This window comes from Taeniopygia guttata, chromosome 7, assembly GCF_048771995.1.
Source record: "Taeniopygia guttata chromosome 7, bTaeGut7.mat, whole genome shotgun sequence".
Taxonomy (NCBI): domain Eukaryota; kingdom Metazoa; phylum Chordata; class Aves; order Passeriformes; family Estrildidae; genus Taeniopygia; species Taeniopygia guttata.
The window spans coordinates 10,353,544-10,377,976 of record NC_133032.1 but is presented as its reverse complement, the minus strand read 5'-3'; positions in this window follow the sequence as shown (position 1 = coordinate 10,377,976).

Below are 24,433 nucleotides of genomic sequence, written 5' to 3'. Positions count from 1 at the left end.
GCAGGACTTTGCACTTGACCTTGCTGAACTCTGTAAGGTTCAGAAACCTGTCAAGGTCCATATGGATAGCATGCCCTCCCTCCAGTGTGTCAACCCCACCACACAGCTTGGTGTCATCAGGAAACCTGCCGAGTCTGTGCTCAATCCCACTGTCTGTGTTTCATATTTCACTGCTCTTCCAAAGGCACAGGTTCAGAGCTGTCCAGTCCCAGGAAAGAAGAATGAACACTTTGGGGCACCTGGCCTTCAACAGAATCAACTCGTTCATCTATCTTACCATGCAGATAAACTTTCATCACACACTTCATCATCTTGTTTAAACACAAGCTTGGTAAAACCCATCTCCCTTTAAATGCATTATTCATTTTACTCCTTTTCTCATTAAAATTCCTGTTTGGTGCTCAAACACCAGCAGTCAGTGTCATTGTCAAACGTGTCCTTAAAGTCCCAATAAATTATGATTAGTGACATTGTTGTTTGGAAACAAAGATATTAATAGAGTGCTCCAGTGGAAACCCAGAGAAGCAGCCAAGGAAAGGGGTGATGGGTGAGACAACATCATCCCCATTTTGCCAAAAGGGACTTCTCCTCTGCCATCCATGATGGCCACTAGCTCTGAAATCCAGCCACAGAGAACATCCCATCTGGCCCACAAAGAGCAAACTCCTGCACTGGCCCACAGGGCCCTGAGCCTACCAAAGGAGATACGCTGTGTCACAGGGAAAGATAAAAAATGGACATTTAGTCAGAGTTGGAAGTGATGGTTTACAGCAGCTAGGCAATGCTGTATCCAACTGACTCTATTAGGAGCTGGCTCGAAGGGGTATTTCAACATCTCATGGCAAACGGAGCCTTCTCTCATCCACATGTGGGAGTGCTCACTCCCCCGTGTACTTCAGTGTTGTGGTGATGAGTCAAGGGAGGGTTGATGGATGGGTGTTTGAATCAGCTGGGTAGCACACACTGACTAGCAAAGCATGTGGAGACCAAATGTTTATTTTTCATGTACAGCAGCATAAATCCTGAACACCATCCCTTCCACAAAGGGGAGCAGCCTGGCTTTCAAAGCATACTGTGACCCTCCACACCACCTGCCCCTCTGCCCAGATTGTTGAATTTGACATTTAGCCCATGAAGCTGGCTGATAGGCCTCATGCATGGAGGGTCTTTTTGGGCAGAAGCAGAGTTGCTGGCTGTAGAGACACAGCAAAGAAGGGGGAGATTGTCAGAGTCTCAGTGAGCACCCAGGATTCTCAGGGATTGGAAAGTAAAGCTTTGGCTCTGGATTTTAAAAGGTTGCTGCTGCATTTGCCAAAAGATACTTGGCTCAAGACAGTAAATCAAAGGGTTAAGATTACCTGGAAATACAATATCTCCCCTTCCTTCTCCTTCCCTTGTCCCTTCACTAATGTGAGGAGATACTTGCAAATCAAGCATTATCATGCTCACTGTCCTTTGCTGGGTGAATTAGAATCACTTTATTGTAAGACACCAGAGAGCCTGGAGTGTTTCAATTTTTGTACCTTTCCTTCCAAAAACACTGTTCTGAGATTACCTCCATCACTGAGAGTGACCCAAGGGAGACCAAAGGAGTTCCCATCAGAAGGTGTTTGCTTCACACCTATGGAAACAGGTAGGAGAAGACCACAAAATACCCTGTGTGCAGACACTAGCCTTACTTGGGTGGCTGGGGAAAGGTGTGCTTCGGGCAATGGTAAACAAGCCTCCAATCTTCCTTAGGCACATCTCGGGGAATGTGTGTGTGTTCTGGCAGGAGGGAAGAAGGACGGAGGGAGAGTCTCACAGCTGTGGGTAGCAACCAAGGTATTTCCCATCTTGCTCTTCCCCAGATCTGTCACTGCAAATAGCGTGGCTTGCCTTCACCCCCTTTTTTCTTCTGCTTTCTACGACTCTGCAACTCACACAAAAACTTGAAACCCTAATTGGCACTGTCACTTCCAGCTGACAGATCTCCCATAAAACACACCCAGCAATAAAAAATGTAATCCCCTTTCCCTCCCCCTCACAAAGTTCAATTAAAGTAAGACAAGAAAGACTCCACTGGATGACTGTAGGCAGACTGTAATTTGCTGGATTTATGAAAAAATGTTGTAATCTTGCCAATACTTTGATGAGGACCACTTTGTGCTAACAAAATGAGATGGTATTTACTCACTGGAAGACATTAAATCCCACTGAACTAATGGGTGGATTTCGAGGCTGCCCTAGGTGCTTCTCCATGAAGCCCATATGATTTCCCAGCAAACAAGCAACTCTTACCCACTCTCCCAAGCCTTGTGTTTTTGACAAGCACTCCTGATGGTTTGCTTTACTTTCCCGTTCCATCATTGGCAACTGCCACTGCATTAGGGACTCCGCATGCATTTTCTCTCCCCTGTGCAACTTCATGAAGATTTGCTGATGTCTTTGTGGCAAAACCCTCTCAGATCCAGACAGAGGAGAATCAGGGGATGCAAAAAGAGCTTTCCCTTCCAGCCAGACCCCTCTATCCTTTGTGTCTGGACATCTTCAAGGGGTGATTCAATTTGGAGCTCTGTTCTATGTCCTCAACCCTTCCAATGAAAGCCTCAGGTGGGAGACAAGAGGAAAAAAACAAGTTTTCTCATTACCTCCTGATCCCACAATATTTCATGCCTCCTCTGCCCCTCTCTGGCCAGGAGGCTGTGGTGTGTGAAGGTGGCAGAGAAAAGGAGCACCAGTAATGCAGTGGCCAGGGGTAGACAGGGAGGCAGGGAGCAGGCACAGGCAGAGGGGCAGCTGGCTGAGGTTAGTGGGCTGGTAACACAGCCAATATCTGGAGCCTTCCCAAGGGAAAGCACAACTAGATGTGCATCATGTTGTTGCAGCAGGACTTGCAGGAGAGAACTCAGGGGGATCCTTTGATTCCCCTGACACAGATGGAGGGAGTGGGCTAGATTTGCTCAGCAAGTTGAATGGGACGAGGAAAGAGTAAGACTTATCCTGAAGGTGGATGGAAACAAATTTCTCCCTTGACCTCCGACAGGGGGCTGAGATGCAAAGTCATGACCAAGCTGTGAAGGGAAACATAGGCAAGGCATGGGAGGTGTCCCAAATATTTGGATTTGAATTTTGTCACCAGCACCTCTTGCAAGAGCAATGAGGTCTTGGGTGGTGGCAGAAGTGGACTGTGGGGAGGCAGGTCTGGTGAATTGGGCTCTTCAATACTCAAAGCCAAGTCTTCAGAAGCAATACAGTAATGATTTTTACAGCTTGAAGAGTGAGACTCTTGCTTCTTGGGTGCTGTTTCCCTGTAGCAAGGAGGGAGTGAAAAGCACGGTGTGATAAGGAGATGAAGGGCAGGTTTGGTGAGGAGCAGGAGAAGAGCGGGGAGGACAGTTGGGAGAGAATTAGGACCCCAGTCCTCACTGCCACCTCATCATTGTGCTGCTCCCCAAGTGCCACCTTTCTTGCCCTACCCCAACAAGACACATCCCTGCTCCACTCCCATTGCCAGCCAGAACCCTGCAGAGTTCAGGTACCGCAGCCATCCCATCAAGTGGGACACAGGTCCCAGACACATGTTCAGGCACAAGGGTTTGTGTGCCTGCAGGTGCTCTTTTGTGCACAGGCAGTTGCAAGGAGAGAGAAAAGTCAGTGTCAGCCTTTCCCAGGCTTTGCACTGTGTCTCCTTTCTCTGGCAACTCTGCCAGAGAGGAGGCGAGGTAGGCAGCAGGAACGCAGGCTATGAGCGGAGGCGGAGGAGGTGGCTGCTCGGGACAGAGATGCTGGCTTGTGCTGTGGGTCTTGGTGGTGATAGATCAGTGTGGGATGCCAGAGCCAGAGTGCCTGTGGGGGAAGCTTGTACTGTCTGGCACTGCTTGGATGTTCTCTCATCTTTGATAGAAACAACTGAACTTGCAAACTTGTTTCCCACAAGAAAGGCCCTCAGTGTTCACAAGGGAACAGATTAGGGATTGTCCTAAAACCTCACGGTGGCCAGGGAAGTGGGAAAAGCCAAGTGCCAGATGATTTCCTTGGAATGCAACAAACCTCACTGTGCGATAAGAGCAACAATAGCGTTCCCTCCAGCCCTCGCTCCGATCTCATACCCAGGACCTCTCAGGATCTTCAGCTCTGGGCAAGTGCTTAACAGCAAGGCCAAAGCAGAAGTGAATCCTAATGAATTCTGGGCTTAATAAGTCCAAAGTGATGTATTAAGAGGTGAAGAGCAACAGGATGAGCAGGGGAGGTGAGGTGCCTCTAGGCCATATTCTCCACTTGCACATCACTCCTCTCTAGGCATGGTGAGACAGTGTTGGTCAGCTCTAGGCATTGGGGAAATTTCCAAGCAAAATACTGAGATCTCTCTGCTTTAACCATTCAGGAAAAAAAGAATAGATTCCCTGCTCAGCCCCAGCACACGAATTTGGATGTCACATTGCTCCTAGGCATCTGTTGAGGTAACACTGATCACAGATACAAGAAAGGCTTGGTAAATCTTCCTTTCTTCTTTTGTCTGCTGCATGATTTTTTTATTTCCATCTACTCTACCCTTGAAAATGCTCAGTGATGTCTCCAGGGTGTGTAGACCTGCCACCACACTGACATTCAAATATGAGTGCAAAGTGTAGCCCTGTGACTGACAGCTGCAGGCTGCCTGAACACTGAAGAGAAATATCCCACCACAACATTACACTCAGTTCCCAGTTTAGAAGATAGGCCTTGGCCCATAAGAGCTAGAAGCATAACTTTTAAAAATGCTTTTTTTGGAATGTTTTACATGGGATTACTAGAGCCCATGCAAGATGAAAACATTTTTTCTATGCACAGAAGTAACACTCATTACCAGAAGGGCTTCACAAGCAATGGTGATGCCAAGTGAGTGGAAGAAACAATTCTTTTCTAATTATTACTCTGAAAATGAGTCAGAAAGACCTGAGGGGTAGTTTTTGTTAGAGGAACAGCCCTGAACTCCTGACTGGTAAGGAAAGGAAAGATTTCCTGGGGTTACCACAAGACATTCGAAGACCCATTCTCCTTGTGGCCTTTAGCCCTTACAACTCCAACAGTCTCATGTTTACATCATCAACCATGATGAGGATTATTAATCCTCATCACAGCATAAAACAACAGGCTGGTCCCTGTCATGAGAAACTTGACAGTGTAAGGCAAAAGGCTTCCAAAGGCCATGGGCAGATGCAGCAGCACGGAGTAGTCATGACCAATGCAATGGTCACCTTTGAACGCTGCTGGTGCCCTGCAGAGCTTGTGATACACCCCAGAAGCAGCTGCATTTCAGCTGAAAGACAAGAGTTGCCTATGGAATCACTGCACACAGGCCTGGGGGTGAAACTCCCACTGACCATATCACAGCTATTCCAGCCCACGATTCCTGATAGCAGCAATGGTGGGTTTTAGATTAATTTACCATCATTTCATCATTTACACTAAATGCTGTGGTTCTTTGATAAACATTTCAGGCCTTTTTCCAAACAATTTTTCCATTCGGAGCTGATGAAAACAGGCTGTCAGCACTCCCAGTAGAAACACCCTGCTCATGGCAGCAGTGGCTGTCTGGCCTAGTGGTCTCCCTGGAGAAAGTCCAAGTAGGAAAGCAGTCTCAAGGCTCCATTCCTGGAGCTAATTGGGTCTGGGAGGAAGGTGACCACTGTGTCAAGAAAGTTATGATACTATTTGCCTCTGAGGGACTTAGGGGAAACAAAGACCGAATTTTGTCAATTCAGAAGCAGGAGCAGCAAGCTTCAACCCAAAATTGAGAGTATGAGCCCCCAGTACTGGGGAAAGGGAACCATTTTTTCAGGACAACACATGGGTTGTCTTCCAGATGTTGGCACTAACTGCCTTTCATCTCCCTCCCTCCTTTACAGATCTGCTCAGAGATGACGGGGGGGCTTTCTCCTGGGGAATGTCCTCCAAATAGTCTTACTTCTGCTTCCATCACACAGAGGTATAAGCCTGAGATAACTCTGCACAACTAGATTCTACCTCTCTCTATGGGAGGACATCAGTCCTACAATCATGATCATATTCTACTTTTGCACACTGTACCAAGCTAAGGTAGGGCCCATGGGACCTGCTGAGTTCGTGATCTACACCACAATTGGAAAAATACCTCTGAGGGGCAGATGCAGGCCTCGTAAAGCATCCCAGGCTGAAGACAAGCACATTCCTTCTGTTGTTTTCTGCATAGGTCCTGCCCATAAACAGTCCTTCAGGATCTCCTATCAGCGACTCCAAAGTTTGTCCTTAAAGCTGAGTTCATTGTGGCAATGCTAAAAGGCAAACCTTAACTAGATCACAGAGAGGATGGAAAGGATGACAAGTCTGTATGTTGAGTTATGAGAGTCTGGCAGTTTCTTTTTAGAGTATTTATTAGGATATTGTCCAAAGAGTCCTTCACTGTTTATGACACACCATAAATACCGTCTCCCCTCACCTCCCAAAACAGTGAGCTGTTCTTTGCCACAATGCTGTTTGCAGGTCATCTTGATAACCTGCCCCACAGGAGGAAGAGACAAAAATAGATCTCCCTGCTTAAAAAATCTCTTTATTTCCACTAAGCACCAATATTTTGCCTCTATTGATGTAATCAAACACCACGTTGACAGCATGAGAAAAGTCTAAAATAAAGACTCTCTTAATCTGGAAATCAGCACCTGGAAGTGTGCAACTGAGGATAGCTGAAGCAGGGAGAGAGCAGAACTTGTATCCAGTATACTGAGGCATTGTTCAAGACATCCAGCTTTGTGGAGGGCCCATGACATGGGCAGAAGATAAGTGCTATACAAGATAGTTGCTATGCAGACAGATAGGTAAAGAATAGGTTTTTTCCTAGCTACATTCTCTTTTCTCATCTGGACTTCCACTACAGGTGGATTTTGAGATCTTTTGTTGGATCCCCATTGCTCCACACATGCTGATGTAGCTCCATAAATGTTAGAAGCATCTGCAATGTATGCTTAGATTAATCAGAAAGTGTGTAAGAAGTTCAGTGTAAATTTTGTGAGGGTTACAATAACAGAAGTCCTGCAGTTTCTGGGGAGATATTATGCATGAGCATTCTACTAAAAAATAACTGGAACCCGGTAGCTTTTTTTCTTAAATCTGATATTGTCAGCAGAGTGTGCTTGTTCAGACACAGTTCACAGTTCACTTTGATTCTAAGCTTTTATTTATAAAGACAGGGAAAAGTAGTCAGAGAATTCATAGATAACAACAGCTTGTTTATGGAGGTTGAACAAACATACAGCCAGGCCAAAAAGAAGGGGCAAATGCTCAGGCAAAAGTATGACATCCTTGAAGCAACCGAATTTTAGTTGCTGGTACAACCTCCAGCACAGGGAGTGTTTTGCTGAGTATGAGGTGTTGGTACACTGAAAAAGGGTTGAATTCAGGGAAATTGCCAGCTCTCAGTGTTTCAGAACTAAACAAGTAGAGTTGTCTCTTCCAACTTTATAACTGGCGAACCCAAGACTCTCAGAGAACAACACCTACCTGGGATCATATGGAAGGTCAGCACTAGACAGCTAAAGTATCTAGTTAAAGGAGATCAGCTCTTTAATGTTAACTAATCCCAGTGGACAGCTGACAAATGAGGCTATTTAAAGAACTATTTACTGTCATTATTCCAAATTGAAGAACAAATTGTTTTGAAAAGTTCAGAATTGCTTCACAGCTGATCAGAGCTGAGGAAAATGACAGAAAATGTCAGATGAAATATTGTGAACTAGTTTCCCTTCTTTGCAACTGTCTAATCAACTTGGTTTAATTAAAGAACACAGCCCCCTCCAAGCTGAGACTGACACAGAAAAATCTGTAGGCAATTTGGATACAACAAAAACATAACATCTCACAGAAATCCCTGATGTCCCCATATTGTTTGCATGGGGACTAAGTTGTTCCATACACACAAGTCCTTGTTTAGATTGTTTGCTGCCATCCTCAAGAGAAGATATTGCAGTGGAAGGGGAGTATAAGCTAACACACTCTAAACCATTCCTTAGTCTCTTAGCTTTATGTCATGGTAAGTAATGAGTTTGGTACTACATCATGGCAATGTTATGACAGAAAGCAAAGCCCTTCTGACCTCGAATTAATCCTGTCTTCTCTGAGAGCTTTGTTTCAGGCTTCACTGGGGACATGTGTGTGTAACTTTAGATGATATCTGAAGGCATTTCAGATGTTAGCCAAAAATGTGCTTTATATTATATTGGATGTTGCTACTCATTTCCATCCAAAATAATTTTGGTGAAGGTGGGTAAATCTCAGGTGGGAAATCCCTTGACATCCCCTGATTCTCAGCATAACAAACTATGAACCATTATCAAAAATGTCACAACTGCATGATCTGTGTCTGCTCTAATGTAGAGAACTCTGTTTAGGATAATTGTAGCCATTTAAACTAGAGACAGAATCAGACAATCAGATATTGCAGGGAAGGGCTGGATATCTCAGATCAAACAGAGAACAACCCAGTTTATGCCTCTGGATCACAGAAATTAAAGAAGTCTGTGGGGTATTTAGGCAAAGCACATGTTGTGTTAACATCTACAGAAAAGTTTCCATGATAATTTATAGAAGAAAAATGTTCTGTTCCCTGTTGATCTATAATATTTCTTAAGATCATTTTGTCAGACAGTTTCTGTCTATCAGCCTTCTCTTCCACTTGTATTGTTTCTGTACCTTTCAGGATGCCTAAGTTCTTTGTCCATTATTTGGCCAGTAAGTAGCTGATGCTTGGTTTCTCTTAATTTTTGTTCAATCTAGTTTCAACTTTGAATCAAGACAGAGGAAACAGAGTGCTCAGGGGAGAGTTTCTTTGCATTCTACAGGACAACTTGTGTTCAGTATTAAAGTAGGACTAGAAACTCCCCCAATATTCATATATACACCATGTACACACCAGCTGACAGTGAAAGGAGTTGGGAAACAAGGAGTTAATTCTGAGCAGCAGCGAGACCACTGGTGTATTCTGGGGTCTCCAGCTGCAGGGCTGTAGCAGCTGAAGTGAGTAGGTAATTACCCCAGGATTCCATAAAAGAGGTGGGCCAGACTGTTATTGTGCTTTTTTATTTGATTGTGGGTGGGGAAGTCTTGGTCTTTGGACTCTGAAAAAACCCCAAAGAAATCAACCAAAAAACTCCTCCCATTTGACTGGGACCAAGCCTAGGCTGAAGGAAACCTTTGAACCTTGAGTGTCATGTAGGAACCCTTAAGTGTCTTCTCTGTTTGGCAGTTCTGGTAAAGTTCTGCTCAAGTACTTCCTGAATGATAGTGAGGGAGCAATGGATGGCAATACAAGGAGCCATAAGACAACTGAAAAGTCATATTACTACTCTTGCACTACAGATGAACACAAGAGAGAGGTTTGAGTCCCATGGTAGTGAGTTCAGGGCTAGCAAAATCCACTGAAGATTCATAAATTGCGATTGTCTCTGGGGAACCTCTGCTTTCCATGTCTTCAGATTCCTTACGTAAGTGTAAGAAGAGAAGCATAAATTTCAACAAGGGGCAATTGCCGTTTTCCCCTGCTTTGAGCCAGTTTCATGTGTCCTCATCTCTGCTGCTTTCTTGGAGCAGTTGAATTCTAGTGAGCTGTTCAAATGTTGCTCTGTTGGGTGGCTTGGCCTGAAGTGTCCTGTCCTGTCCATGCAATGGTACGGCTCTATCTCACCTCAGGCAGACAAACTGGCATCCTGCTGGCTTTCAGCTCCCTCTGCAGTCAACAGAAAGAGAAACCCTTGGAGGGTTACCCAGGTCACCAAGGCACTGCCAGAAGGTCCTGGTCTCTCCCCATTGACTGAATGGAGATCTCGTCTGTGCTCCTAGCCTAGGCAGCTCAGTTAGCAGCAGTAATTTAGGGAAATCATGATGAAAGGGGTGTAAATGAGCAGGGAGCAGCTGAGGGAGGAAGTATTTCTGTCAAAGGAATGAGGTATGCTGAGAAGAGACTAGAAAAGTAGTTATGTCTCTGTTAGGGCTCAAGAAGAGGGAGGACATTTTCTAATACCTTGGTCCCCTTGCTGCAAGATAGAAGGCAGAAAGAGCAGCCACCAGAGGACATGAGGTAATGGGGATAAGAGCAGGGGATGGTACTCAGCTTCAGCATAGTTTGTGGGGCTCTAACTTGCCCCAGGAACAGGAACACGAAGGGAAAGCAATGACTGGTGTTCATATGTTTTTCATAAACTGTTGGGGTCCCCTGGTGCAGAAAAGTTGCCCCCTCCACAGAGGGGTTGTGTACTGAGCAAACAAAGCTGCCTCTGCCACTAACGTTTCCTTCCTGCACCTCTGCCCTTGCTCCCACATCCCAACCACTGAAGAAGTGCTTTAGTGCAATGCAGACAAGGGGCTTCTGGAGTGCTTAAAGATAATATTTTATGAGGGGAAATACAAAAGCACTGTCCGAGAACTTGAAGCCATTCACCTACATTTTTGTCCAACAAACTAGTCTATGTATTTCCTGGCTCTTGCTTGTGTGTTGCCTTCCTTAACTCCCCAAGCAAATCCTACAGATTAGAGTATTTTTCACCCAGAACCAGTTTCTACTATTACTGTTTTCCATCAGGTGGCTATTTCAGTAGCAAAAGTTCCCTAGAGTCCACAAGGAGACTGACAGAAATATTAAGCATTTGTGACTGCTGATGATTTGAAAAAGAATAATGTTCTCAGCACAAAGCATCTTTTCCTCTGATATTTGGGCATTTCTCTTGCTTCCTTTACAAGGCTAGTTAAGCAGATCATACAATGGAATGCAATTTGGCTTTGTTTTCAGGGGGATTTCCACATGTTTGTGTTTGGGGTGCAATTTTTACTGTTCAGTGTTCACAAGGTCAGTTACACAAATTCCTTTCCACTGTTCTGTTTCCATCCCATCCTGAGGTATCTCCCCAAAAAAAGCATGACATGAACCAAGCAGCACTGAAGGAGCTAACCAAAGGAGGGTGAGAAATTATTAGGAGACCTGAAGGTAGCAAATAGGCAAGTTTATGGTGAAACTAAAGAAAAAAAAGTCCTTCTGAGCCAGTAGAGGGCATTTCTCCTGGCTAGGGGACAAGGAATTTAGCTATGTTCCGGGGAGGAGAGTTTTGTTCTCTGGCGCTGGTCTGGTTTTTTAGGGTTTTTTTTACCTTGTGGTTACAATGGAGGATTTGAATTTGTGGCACTTGTCATCCTTACATCTTCCTTCAGGAATTAAACACTGTAAAAGTATTAGTTTAATTTCACTGCCACGGCGCTGATCCAAGAGCTTTCTGGCAGTCCACCTTGCTGCCTCTGATGTTTCTGTGGTCAAAAGCAACAACCAACAGCACTCATTGGCAAGCAGATCTCAGTATGCCGAGAGCAGGATTTCATTTAGGAGTGCCATGGCTCACTGCATGGATGTCTCGCACCTCTTTTTTTATTTGAAGCAGAACAGTCAAGAGAAACAGCCAGCAAGCTAATCACCACCACAGCCTATTGGGAAGATAGGAATAATTATTTAAACCAGTCTTGAATTACTCATTGGCATGCATCTAATTAACAAATTCCGATTATTCCTGTGACTATTGTGCAACAATTAGTGGGTGTTAAATTGAGCTCTTCTGCCTACAATTTCAATGGTGTAATAATTTTGCCAGGATGTCTGTGTTTTGCCTGCAATGCCTGGTGCCACTGAGAATAGACTGGAGGTGGTCAGAGCTTTTTGACTAAATTTACTTTTGCTAAAAAGTGCCATTCCTTCAAAGCCTGAGGCATTTTTGCAGGGAAGACAAAGCAATTTCAAGCAAGACTTTTCTCTGGCCAGATTTCTGATCTCTGAGACCTGCTGGTCACTTCAGACAAGAGAGGAGGAGACATCTGAATCAAAGCATAGAGCTGAAAACAGATGTTCTGACACAAGTCTGCCTCACATGCATATTGGTTTTTTTTTTGTTTTGTTTAGTTTAATGCTTATCCAGCCTCAGGCATTTTTATTAAATAAAAAATCAAAACCTTCAAAGATTTCACAAAGCTGAATTGTCTTCCTCTGGCAATACAAACACCTGCCCTGGGGTGCAGAAATGTTCCTCAGGCTGGGAGAAGGAGCAAACCCCACTGAGAAAGCAGAGCTCTGCCTCATGCTACTGCACAGGGAGCCAAAGACATTCCAAGGCTTTGAAGCCATGGCAATCAATAGGGGGGAAACAGGTCTCTTCTACAAACAAATCCTGAGGAACTGGATTGCTGTAAGACGCTGCTTGCTCCCTGCTGTATTCAGTTTTCAGGAGTCACCTTCCTCCTGCAGGCTGGTGGCACAGCCTGGGCAGCTCTTTTCTTTCTCTTGACTGTGATACCTAGATGTGCTTCTGAAGCTGGAAGTCACAGCACGGGTCTGGAACAGCCTCCCCTACCAAAAAGGAGGCTGATGTGAGACTTTTTTCTGTATGCTAAGGGTTCATTGTTCTATTTAAGATTCAGGATCTTAGCTCCTGTTTCCTACAGGGAATCCCAGAGCCAGGCCTGACTGTAAGCCGGAACCCAAAGCAAGGACTGAGCTGTGGTGGGAAATATTTCACTCCAGATGACAGCATTAGGGCCACTAGAGACTATCCATGCTACAGTTCAAGATGTGGCTCTTCCCCCAAGAGTGAGCTCTCTAGCATTGAGAGATCAATTAAATAAATAAATAAACAAACAAAACAAAAAACAAAGTCCTAGAACCATCAGGATCCTGATCAGTGTCTGCCAACATGAGGCTGCCACCTTCTCACCCACACATACCCCTGATTTTGCCAGTGGTCAGCTTAGCCCCTTCTGGGAAGGACAAGTACCACCTCCCTCATCATTTCTCTGAGGTGATCCCCTTTAGTCATAAGTTTCCATCTTGGCTAGGTCTGAGACTATCCTGCTTTACATGAAATCATGCTGTTCCTATATAAATTATTACTAAGAGATCTTGGCTGCTCCCAGGGCCTTATTTTTTTCCAGCATGTCCTATGACGTTTGTCAGACATTTAGGACACTTGCTACATTTCCCTTTGACCATCCTCACTCTCTTCCACTTGCTTTTTTTGTCTCTGCTATAAATAAAATCTCCCTGATATATCCAAAGCATTGCTTAAAAAAGAGGTGGGGGGAGCTTTCTGGGGAGAACGGGCCATTATAGAAAAGGCCAGGTGCTTGGCATGTCCCCAGCTTGTGAAGGTGGGAGCTGTCACGAGTCTGAAAAATATCAGTGTGGGAGTTATAAATAAGCTTTAAAGCCAGGGGTTTAGAAAGTCATCTTTAAATGCTGCATAATTTATAGCCTGCTGCAAAGAGAAGAGTGTGTGAGCTCTGGAAGCCAAGCTAACCCATTCTTTGTTCCCTCTGTAGTTGGACTGTTCTTATACATGTGGTGAGGTGTATGGTGAACATCCAAAATTCAGGATTTTCATCATCATGCCTCTTTCCAAAGGCTTAGCTGAATCACTGTGAATGGTTTTCTTTCAACTCCTGGTGTCTTAGTGTGAACCAGAAATAAATACCATTGGTCTCATATTGCAAAAAAAAAATGGAGTTGTGAGTAGGGATGCTGCACTCAGGTAGGGTAGTGTTGAGAGATAGCAAGAAACTCAGCAATAATGCTCTGTGATTTTCACAAGTGATTTACTTTCTCATTGACTCAACTCCTCCTCTTTAAAACAGGGATTATCCTAAAAGGTTGAGAAACCCTTTTCAATAGCAGCTACAAAATGTTTTGCTCTTCTCTCACAGAACAAAGCCGCACCAGAAGCAGGGGGTAAAGGCCTACCCCAAGGAGGGCCAGAATAGTTGCCAAGCTGGCATTTACAGCAATCCTTTCATCCAGCCCTCGAAGTGCAGCTACCTCTAGGATGTAACATAACAGCTGTCCTTTCACCATCCAACAAAAATAAACAACGGGAAGCAGAACGGGCTTTCAAGATGGCTGAGTCTCCTGAGAGGATCTAGCCCACCACATTATCACTGCTCCTCCTTTCCCCCAGCTGGAAACAAGTCTGGAAATCATGAGACAAAAAAAAAAAAAAAAAAATTAAATTAATTTATGGTGGCAGAGCAAATACCTGTCTTCTGGTGCCCTCTCTGGAAGGTGTTCTAGTGTATGTCCCACTGCCCATTTCACTACCTTTGGCTTCCTTCTGTGCTGTTGTAGAAGGACCAGTGCCACCTCTCTGGTCTGTTTCACCTTGTTTCTCCACAGACATCTGCATCCAAGCCTTGACTTGTTCAGAGTCTGCTGAGCTGGTGAGATTTAACAGGATCTTGCCGCCCAAAGTGTCGTGGCTTGAGGCTATAGATTTAAGCATAAGCATTAAGCACCCTGCTCTTTAACTCATTTCTAATCCATTTATTTAAACTTCAGAGTGGTTTTAAAGCACAAGAATCAAAGGCGAGAGCAATTTAGAGTTTTCCAGAGCAGCTCTGTGATCTGACCTCTGCACATATCCTGGCTGCCTTTAAAAGTGCACCGGCATAAAAGCACAGTTTGTGACAAAGCATCTGGAAGGATTAAAAACTTTCTGGGATGGAATATGCTTCTGTCAAGGACCTCTTTCCTATCTCAATTCAGTTGCCAAAAAAGATCTTTCCTTAGGGGGCTTCTAACCCGCCTGAGGGATTTAGAGAAGAATTGCTGAGAAGAGCATATAGCGATTTGATTAAGGGATAAATGTGAAAGAGAGTGGGAGGGGGCCTAGGGGATAGAAGGGAGAAACAGGATTAAAAAAGAAAATAAAAGAAGTGAGAAGTAACTGAGATGTGCAAGGCAAGGTTTGTGGAAGTCAAGAGTTTGGGGCTGTTCTGTCTCCTAGTACACATAACACTCTTCAGCAGTGCAAAAAACTAAAACCACGGGGGGTTTCAGGGAAGGTGGGAATCAGAAGGATGGAGCTGCATCTTTTTTTTTTTTTTTTTTTTTTTTGTTCCCCTCTGCTTTTCTCTGCATGGAACAGCAGAGAAAAGCAGAAGGGCAAGGGGATTTTGAAGAAGGGTTTCAAGCCCTAGTATGAGCTGTTCACACTGCCTGCCTGCTTATGCCTCCTCCTTGGACAATGCTTGGGAAATTGTTACCTGATCCCTCCCACCTTGTTTTACAAAGGCAATCTGGGTCAATTAATCTCTGCTTCATTTCTTCTCATTCTGTCTGGATAGTCACTATGAAGTATGTGGTAACCAATCTCCGTGCCCATGGAGTCAGTCTGTCTTCTTATTTCCTTACTCATTAAAGCAGACACCTTAGAAAGACTGGAAAATATTACCAAAGCTCAGGAGACTCGATTTTCAGAATAAGGAACCAGTATTTCAGCCTCAGAGGCAACATGAGTCTGGGACACAAGACAGAGATGAGTATGAAAACAGGCCCTTCAGCTGAGGAGCAAGCCCTCCCTGGACAGGCTGCCGTTTTCTTGGTTTGTCTGCGGTTTCTGTTGTTGGGGTTGCGGGATTTTCATTTGTTTCTTTTTTCTCTTCACTTTCTGCTCCCTCACCCCTGCGCCCTGAGTTGGCCTGACATTAAAAACTGATGTAAAATGAAGAAGCTGCCTGCTAAGATGGTTTCTTCCCTCTTCACGATCCCTTCTGCATGCCAACTCTCCCGCTGGGTTATTACAAGTGTATTTCTGTATGCCGACATGCTAGGTGCTGTACAGATTCAAACCAAAAAAAGAAAAAAAGACAGGAAGAAATACTGGACAAACAAACTATTTGTTCATGCAGTACTACTGATGCTGGATTCCCACTGATTTGTGCCTGGTGATTAATGAAGACCTCTGTTTGAAACTTTTCCTGTTCTCAGGACTCTAATTTAAACATATGAACTTGTGCTACCACGTATCTCTCTGTATCTCTCTCTGGGTGCTTATTTTTGTTTATATCTCAGAAAAATCTCTTAGAACTCTATGTCTTGGCCAACAAATTTGACAGCAGTTTGGAGGGGAGAACATTGGCACATACAAATACCGACAATACAATTGCTTAAGCCTAGTTTCCTTTAGGAAATTGTGGAAGACCCTTCCCAGGAAGAATGAGTCCTCCCAAAGAAATTGTTACCTCACAGCCAAAAAGGTTGCTAGATTTTGGTGCTCTTGTGATCAGAGCTGAGAGATGTAAATCAGTGTGGATGGACAGGAGGGAAGCTCAGCTGAACAGTCAGACTACATTGAGCTTAGTTCAACCATCACCAAGAGGCACTTGAACTGCTTTTTCTCCTGTGGTTATACTGCTTGCCAATTATTGAGGCTTGGAAGGCATCTACCCTACGTCTCTGCCAGGGTCAGAAGGTTTTAGGTCAGCTTGTTTAGGCATGAACTGAATAGGGAGGACATTTCATTCCATTGGATGAATGCCCCAGTTCAGCTTCCTTGTGCCGGTTTGCATTTTGGAGAGGACATAGTCATTGCAGTCTGGTGGTGGTTGTGTCTTTGGAAGTCACGCCTCAAGAAGTTTTATTCGTGAGGGAAATGTCAGCACGATGTAAGGAGTTTCTGCTGGAAGCTCAGGCTCTAAAAGTGGATCAGAAAGTTTGATGGATATTCTACAATGCGAGGTCCTGATGAGCTTGGTTTAGTTTCAAGTCTGTTCAGCTTGAGCCACAGTCCTGCCTTGAGCTGCAAGGCAGTTATATCCTTGGAGGGGGAGGATTTTGGTGCCTTTCAGTGACAACTGTGCTGGATGAGGTGCCCCCTCTGAGTTCAGTGGCTGGACCAAAGAAGAGAAAAATGTTAGACAGTTGTAAGGACATAGATACAGTAGAGTGAGAAGTCAATGACCAAGAAAATTTGCTTTGTGGTGACAATGGCTCCATGAAGGAGTGTCCCAAAAACATAGGGAAACAGGCTTTTTTTTGTGTGTGTGTTATATCACAATGGAGATGAGATTTGGAGTGCAGATTACAAGGCACAGGTTTTTGCTTTTCTCCAAGAAGAGACTGGAGAGGGATGTCTAATTGGTCTTGACCATCTCATGTTTTTACTACACTCATGGCTGGTTAGCATTTTCTAAAGCAACTGTGGTTGTCACATAGGGCAGTTTGCTTCAAACAATGCACCTTTTTTTTATATCACAAGAGGACATGAACAGACAATCCATGTCAGATTAGATCCTTCTATTCCATAGCATCACTGCTGAGATTGGCTAATAGTAGATGCCAAGGAAAAAGATTCTGAGCAGGGTAAATAGGGAGTGTTTTATTCTTCCACCAGTCTCAAAGCTTCACGACTTCCACAGATGGACATAACTGTTTTCTATTTAAATAGCTATCTGTACTTTTTTTCTGGCTGCCCCTTTAAGTTCCTGACTTAGCACAGTTTGAAAATTCTGCAGTGATGAACTGTCTTATTAATATTACCTCATATTTTAAAAATATCAAGATTTCAAGGCATCTGGTAGAATTTCACAAGGAAAAAACTGACAACACAAATCCCTCCCTTTCACTTATATCTATCATGTCCATCACTGATTAATTTTCTCATCACCAGCCAGGAAACAATACAATACCAAAAACTTAGAGAATACTAAAGGCATAATTGTATATTTCTGCTTCCTTATGATTTGGCTGCATTCCCACCCTTTTCCCTAATTTACACTATCAAGGTCGCGCTTTGCTTTCTTCTGACATGCTGGGTGGAAAGCCTTTCAGAATGCCTTATATTTTCCTTCCACCTTCTCTTTTGTCAGTCACGAGACTAAGTCCCTTGAGAACAACCCTTCAGGAAATACTTAGTACATTTATTTTAGGGGGAAGAGTTAAAGAACAGCTTATCACTTGTATCACTCTTGGAATAATTCCAAAGTCTTAGAATCAGGCCCAGGCCCTGAGCACATCACTACTTTAGAAAAAGTTTTGTTTCAGGTGATGGGTTATTGTAGGGGCCCTTTCATCTTGACATGAAAACTCAACACAATCTGACCTACTTGGATTTATTTTCTCAATATAAAAACACAGAAAGAGAGAAATAAGTATTTTCCTTCAGCATCACAAGCAATGACCCAATGGAAGGTCACTACTCACCAATGATGAGGAAAAATGTACCCCAATACAGACCCAGCCCAAAGAGACTGAAATTATACAGTGCATGTGTAATTGCAAAGGGCTACAGAACACATTATCTCTTGTGAAGATTTCCCAGGACACTGTCTTCATTTGTCAGTTCCCAAGCTTACCTGGAAACCAAGTAAAAAATCCAAGGAAGGATCACTTACTAGTAAAGGCTTTCTCAACATTTCCCCTCCCTCCTTCCCATGGCCAGCTCATTTTCATTTAACATCTTCTGACTTAGCCAATTTGTCTCTATTGTCTGTCTGTTGTTAGGCTAATTCACCTATGGAAAATGGAAGGTATCAGATGCTATTCAACAGAAACTTGAAACTGAGCATAAGTGAAAGGTGAGTATTGTATCTCTTTGCAATTTACAGACACAAATCCCTCTCCTTTCCTTTCTCTCTTGCTCACTGTTGTCTTGTTGAGGGCTTGCAATGTTAACTGTTGATGCTCAAGACCTGCTCAGCTCTTGAAATACATAATTTACCAAGGTCTTTCTGGGGCAAGAGAAGGGAGAAAGTCAGAGACAACAGGAACTAAGAGAAACAAACTCATTATGAGTTGTTCTAATATGAAGACAGTGACTATCTCATTCTTCTCGCTGGCTTTTGCCAGAACCACCATACACTCAGCCTTAAACACAAATATGTCAACTTGTCCACTGCTAGTTTTTGGCTGCTCCTACCTTATGTGCTTAACATTGCTTGGCAATTACTAATCCAGGCAAAGCCTGAACCACACATGACAGCCTTTCCTGACCTCTTCTGTAGTCCTAGTCAAATGGTCTGATTGGTCCCAAACAATGTGTGGTTCCCACTCTTAATTTTTTAGGGTTCCTAAAAAAAATTATCTTAAATAAAAAATTATCTTAATCAAAACATAGTCCTTGGTATTTCTCAAACATTGACTGGATAAATCTGGGCTGAAAATTGTTCATTTTAATTATTATTAATATTGTTGTGTTTTTGTTTTCTTTTCCCATGGAAAATATTGAGATTTCACCAAACAATGAACATCTTTGGCCAAGAGCCCTCCATTTCAGTTCAGAAATGCTCCCCCGTGGGAGTTGTAGCTGGTATGCTTTGTGTCCCTGTTGTTCCCTGTGAGCTGACATTCCTGGCTGGCCCACATCTCTCGTGGTGCAGCATGGTCCCCTCTCTTGCTGAGACAGTGCTATGCATCATGGAAGTCGTGTCACCATGGTGCTTTGTGAGAAATGCACTTCACACAGCAAGCCCAGCACTGGAGCAGAATGGGGTTACAAAGCTCAGCAGTGGCAGCCTCTAGGAGACACTGTCCAAAGATTTCTCAGCTGAATCTCCAGGCCTCCTGCCACACTCTGAAGCCTTGTTGAGAGATTGGTCATAATTTAACATAAAACAACTTTGCTTTACTTTGAAAGGCAATTTTCCATTGAAAAATATTCTGATGGAAAATTTCAAGCAGCCCCAGAGGATGTTCTTTCCAAAACCTTTTGCATTGTAATTTACCAACTTAATCTCACTTTTGTTGGATTTCTTTTCTGTTGCCTCTCCTTAATCTCTGATAACAGAGGGAGAGCTCCTTTCCACACAAGTGGGAGATCAGGGGAAGCTGAAGACATACATTAGTAATAACATATGGAAGAGTTTGTACCTTTCTGAACGGACAGATTTACAAGGTGAGCTCTCATAAGTCCCTAAGAGAGGAAGATATTTCCCTGTCTTTTCTAGGTATTAAAAATGAAACAAAAATCCTTTTAGATCTAAATGCAGGAAAAAAAAGAACCTCTCTTTTTTTAATCTTTCTTTCCAAAGATTTTTGAACTTCAGTATCCCATTCAACTTGTTTGTCTGTTTCTCTCTTTTTAACTCATTTTGGGCTGGTGGAAGGTGCCAAACTGTCTGAGCTACAGATCTCCCTAGATATATTTTTTGGGGATTTTTTTGTTGGGTTTTTCTGGGTGGTGTTTTTTTGTTGTTGTTTGTTTTGTTTTGTTTTGGGGTTTTTTTGGTTTGGTTTGGTTTGGTTTGGTTTGGTTTGGTTTGATTTTTTTTAAGGCAGAAACAAAAGAAAAGTCCCATGCTGTAGCTAAAGACTCCCAACTGACTGGACTTCTCACATGCTTTCAAAAAGTCTACTTTTGCATCTACCTTACTATCTCAGTGAGGCAGTTTGCCTGTTCACCTCACCTAGACTAATAAGACATTCCTCCTTCGTAGACTGCAAAGCAGGAGCTTCCACTCACTCTCCTACGTTTCTAAGCAAAGTGGGGCTGAAAGGAGTGACCCCAGAGGTTAAAAACAGGACTTTTTGCAGGGCACTGAGCTACGTGGCATCCCAAAGTTTTTTTTCTTTTTGTTCTTTTTTCTCTTGTTCTTCCCCAAATCCCCAACTTGTGAATATTATTTTGTCTGAAGTGACACTGCAACAACTGCTAATTGCCCAGTAGCGGGGTTTTTTGGTGGTTTTTTTGGTGGTTTTTTGTTGTTTTTTTTTTTTCCCTTTGTGGATATGCTCTAGATCAGCTGCATTTCAGCCTGGAAAGGGGGGTAGGGGGCATGTTTATATACTTGCGGGTGGGAAAATGCAGTAGACAGCATATTCTGTTCCAGCATAGCTGTACAGTTCATCTCCAGATCCCAGGTTCCCCCATTAAAATCTACCCCCTGCCCCAGGGAACAGCCTGGCAAGCTCTTCTGACCCGACAGCACTGGCAGCTGTTTGGCAGCTTCTGAAGTGGATCCAATCTGGTATGAGTTTGCTACACTTTCATTTTGTCTACATCTTCCAAACAAATAACCGAGTCCAGAATCCCAAGCTGTGTTTTGCAATGGAAATGCTTCAACGTCTGGGAATTGCTTCTGCTGCAGGGAAGATATAGAGTGCTGTTAACTGTTTAAAGGTTTAAAGGTTCAGTGAAGAAGTGAAGGCAGTCACACATTTATGGGCCAAACACTTGCTTTTGGGGCTTTCTAATGAACGCCATGCGGTAAGGGGACCTGGGGAACCCAAGGGAGCCTGCAGTTAACTGTCTCCCTGAGTCAGTGCTCTCAAAATTCTTGGGCCAGCATTTTTCTGTTAATCTACCATCTTTTCCATAAATCTTCTTTTACTATCAGACCACTTAATTGGAAACACTATGCCTTTACTGTTCAGTACAGTGCCATTGAATAACTGTGAGTCCCATTCTCCAGCCTTGTGGATGATCAAAACAAGTTGAGAATTATCTTGGCTTTCAGACAGGCATAACTTCTCGCAATTAACACCACTGGACTTGATGTGAGGAGCAGCAGAAAGGAGAACTCAGCATTGTTCAAGACCACATTGCCTAGTGATGTACACAGATGTCTTTCTGTTCTTGAAATTCCTGTTTAATCCAGGGAAAGAGAGTGAATTAAAAAACAGCTGATATAAACCTTCACTTGAAGCTGGAAAACAGTGGGAGAAATTTAGTTGTCGGAAGGCCAGGTTTTCATTTTTGTTTGTGCAGTGCTTGAGAGAAGAAAAGTTAGAAGAGAGGAAATTCTTATCCTTCATTCAGAGATCTCTAGAGCTTTTGATTCCCTTTGCAATAACCTGAGAGCATCCATATGATTTGACTTCATGGATTAGTTGGATTATAGTGCAATGTATATGTGAATGGACAGTCTCAAAACTTTTCCACGCAAATATAGTTGCCTTATTTTACAGCTGGAGCACGGGAAGGAGAAGAGACTGGGCATCTTGCCCCAATCCATGTAAGAAATCAGCAATAACACCAGGCATGGAATCCCTACACTTGATTTATTCCCACTACTGCTTCTGCAGATCCATCCCTTCTCAACAGAACACTTCTTTCTAAAACTCAATTGAAAGAAAGAAGGTTAAATTATTTTTTGCAACTTCTCTGTAGAATTTCTTCCATCTCCCCGTGAGAAATCCTAACTGGATTGTTAAAAAGCAAGTCCATCAAGATTTCTGATTTATTGAATTGCATATATCTTGATAACAGAGCCAATCACAATTCATTTCATCCCACATTCCTTCCTTATATTACTTCAGAGTAGCAACAGAGCTGGTTATATTACAACAGAGCAGCAGAGGGGATCATCCAAAGACATATAAATCCCTGAGGAAGGCATGGCAGCTCAGGCTATTTCTATCTTTGAATAAAAATTTGCCCAAATACAGAAGGCTGACAGCTCAGCTCAATCCAGCATCTTTACTTTTCCTTTCAGACTAAGTTTTATTCAACTTTCCAGCTGCTCTGACTCAGGTCAATGCTTTGCCAAAGGTCAAAAGCTGAGTCAGGATCTTGGAAAACCCACAATACTGCTGGCTCCCAGCTCAGCTTAGACCATACAAGCCCTCTAGGTCAAACCCCTCCTCAACCTCTCCTGTCCCAGAAAAAAAACTGCTTTCTTCTTGGGAGAGGCAATAACTCTTCCAAGCCCCTAACTGAACAGGACAGACACAGCTGCACTGGAACACACCTGTACATTTTCTAGCCAAGTACCTTGCAAGTATCTTGAGAGTGACTGATGTCAGGTAAATTCAAAAGAAAAAATTATCTTAACCGGCTCATTTGCAAGGCACCTAATCCCTAAGGCATTAGCAGTTTGATTCCCCTTTCATTCACAGCTCACTCCAGAGCACTGCCCTACCCCAAGTTACAGGCAACCCCCAGAAATTCCTTCTGATTTAGAATTGCAGCTCTTCTTTGACAACAGCCCTGGCAGGCAGAGATCTGAGTCACATTTACCTCCTTTTTTGGGCACCCCTCTCCCTCCATCCTTGCTGCAGTTCTGCCCTGGTTGCAGTGCAGAGCATCCTGCAGCTCCATCACAGTTCTGGCCCAAATTCATCCCAGCTGTTAGTAGGATGGCACTGGCTCTCAGCCCAAGGACTCACAGAATTTGGATGCAACACATCTGACATGGTACTGACAACCCCATTTCAATTAATCATGTTAAGTGTTCTCTGCAGCCCATTGTAGAGGTTGTACATTACACTGCAGATGTAATCAGTGGAGTCAGCAGAGATCTGGGTATGAATCACCACATCCAAAAGTAACTGTCTACATTCGTGCAGATGAGTTGTATCAGAAAGTGTGCATTTCTCCTCCCTAAATAGGGCATTCTCCACATCACGAACAGCCAGCATAAAGTAAAGCAAGTCCTTTATTGCATCCACCAAACTAAGGAATTGACAAATTCTTTTTCCCCATGCAAAATCGTCTTTTTCCTCTACTTTCATTGCATTCATGTCTTCAGGCACCAGAGCAGGATTTTCTCTATCTCATGCTGTCTGGGAGACCTCAGTCAAGACTTACCCATTTCTAACTCTCACCTCACAGTTATTGCCCTATTTGTTCACAGAACAATGACCATGTTATATTGAGTTTCTTCACCTAGAAGACAATTCCAGAACCTGTGTAAGTCATCTCAGACACAGAGGGGGGACCATCCCTCTCAGCAGCAGACCTCTCATCACACTGCACTTTCCTAGACACAAATCCTACCTATGTAACCCAGAGCTCACTCACAGTTTCTCTGAAACCCCTGGTAGGAGAAAAATAAGAATTTAAAGATTCCCCAGCCAAGATAAAGGGGTATGTTTTGCTCATGCTTCAGCAAGAGACCCCAGGACATCAGGAGTCCCTGCTACCATTTGAGTTTGAAACATTTTGATAGTAAACCATGACATAAAATAGAGGGAAAAGGGGGGGAAAGCGAGGAACTCACTTCATATAATTTGTTGGTTTTCTCTTGTGTCAAGTAATTTGAGAATTATTTGGCTTGGACTTGACTGGGGAGATTTTGCATTTTTTACACAAATTCATGTAGCCATCAGTCTTTAATGGACACACTTGTACCCCTCACTGACTGTCTGGGAGCTTTGTGTAGTCTCTGGGATGATCATAACAGAGGGTGCTTCGCTTCACACGCAGAATTTCATAAAGACCAGAACACTAGTTAGCTGTTTTAGTATGTTCAAAATTATATCTTTCCTACTTTTACATTTGCTTTCCCTACAGAGCCCTCAGAATGTATGACAAAGTTATCAGGATCTTACTGTCAGGGGAGAATCTTGGTGGGGAAACTGAGGCATGGGCTTAGCAGGGCATGCTTTACTTCACAGGTTGGTGTCAGAGCTGGGAAGACTCCAGCTCTCCACACCCTTGTGGGTAGCGATAGTCAATATTTCCTGAGAGTTTTCTCCATGGCATGCCTCCAAATGGAATCCTCACAGCAAAGTTGGACTCATACCCCAAAATAAGTGCCGATACCCTCAACGGAGTCTGTAATTATTCTCTTTGCTGCCTGGCTGCCCTCTCTCCTGCCTTCCCTCCGGGCCTGGACACCTGTGTTGAACTGTGATTGCCTCCTCGTTTATTGCAAACAAGTCTGGATTATCCCACTGTATATTTTTACGGCATTTTGAAAA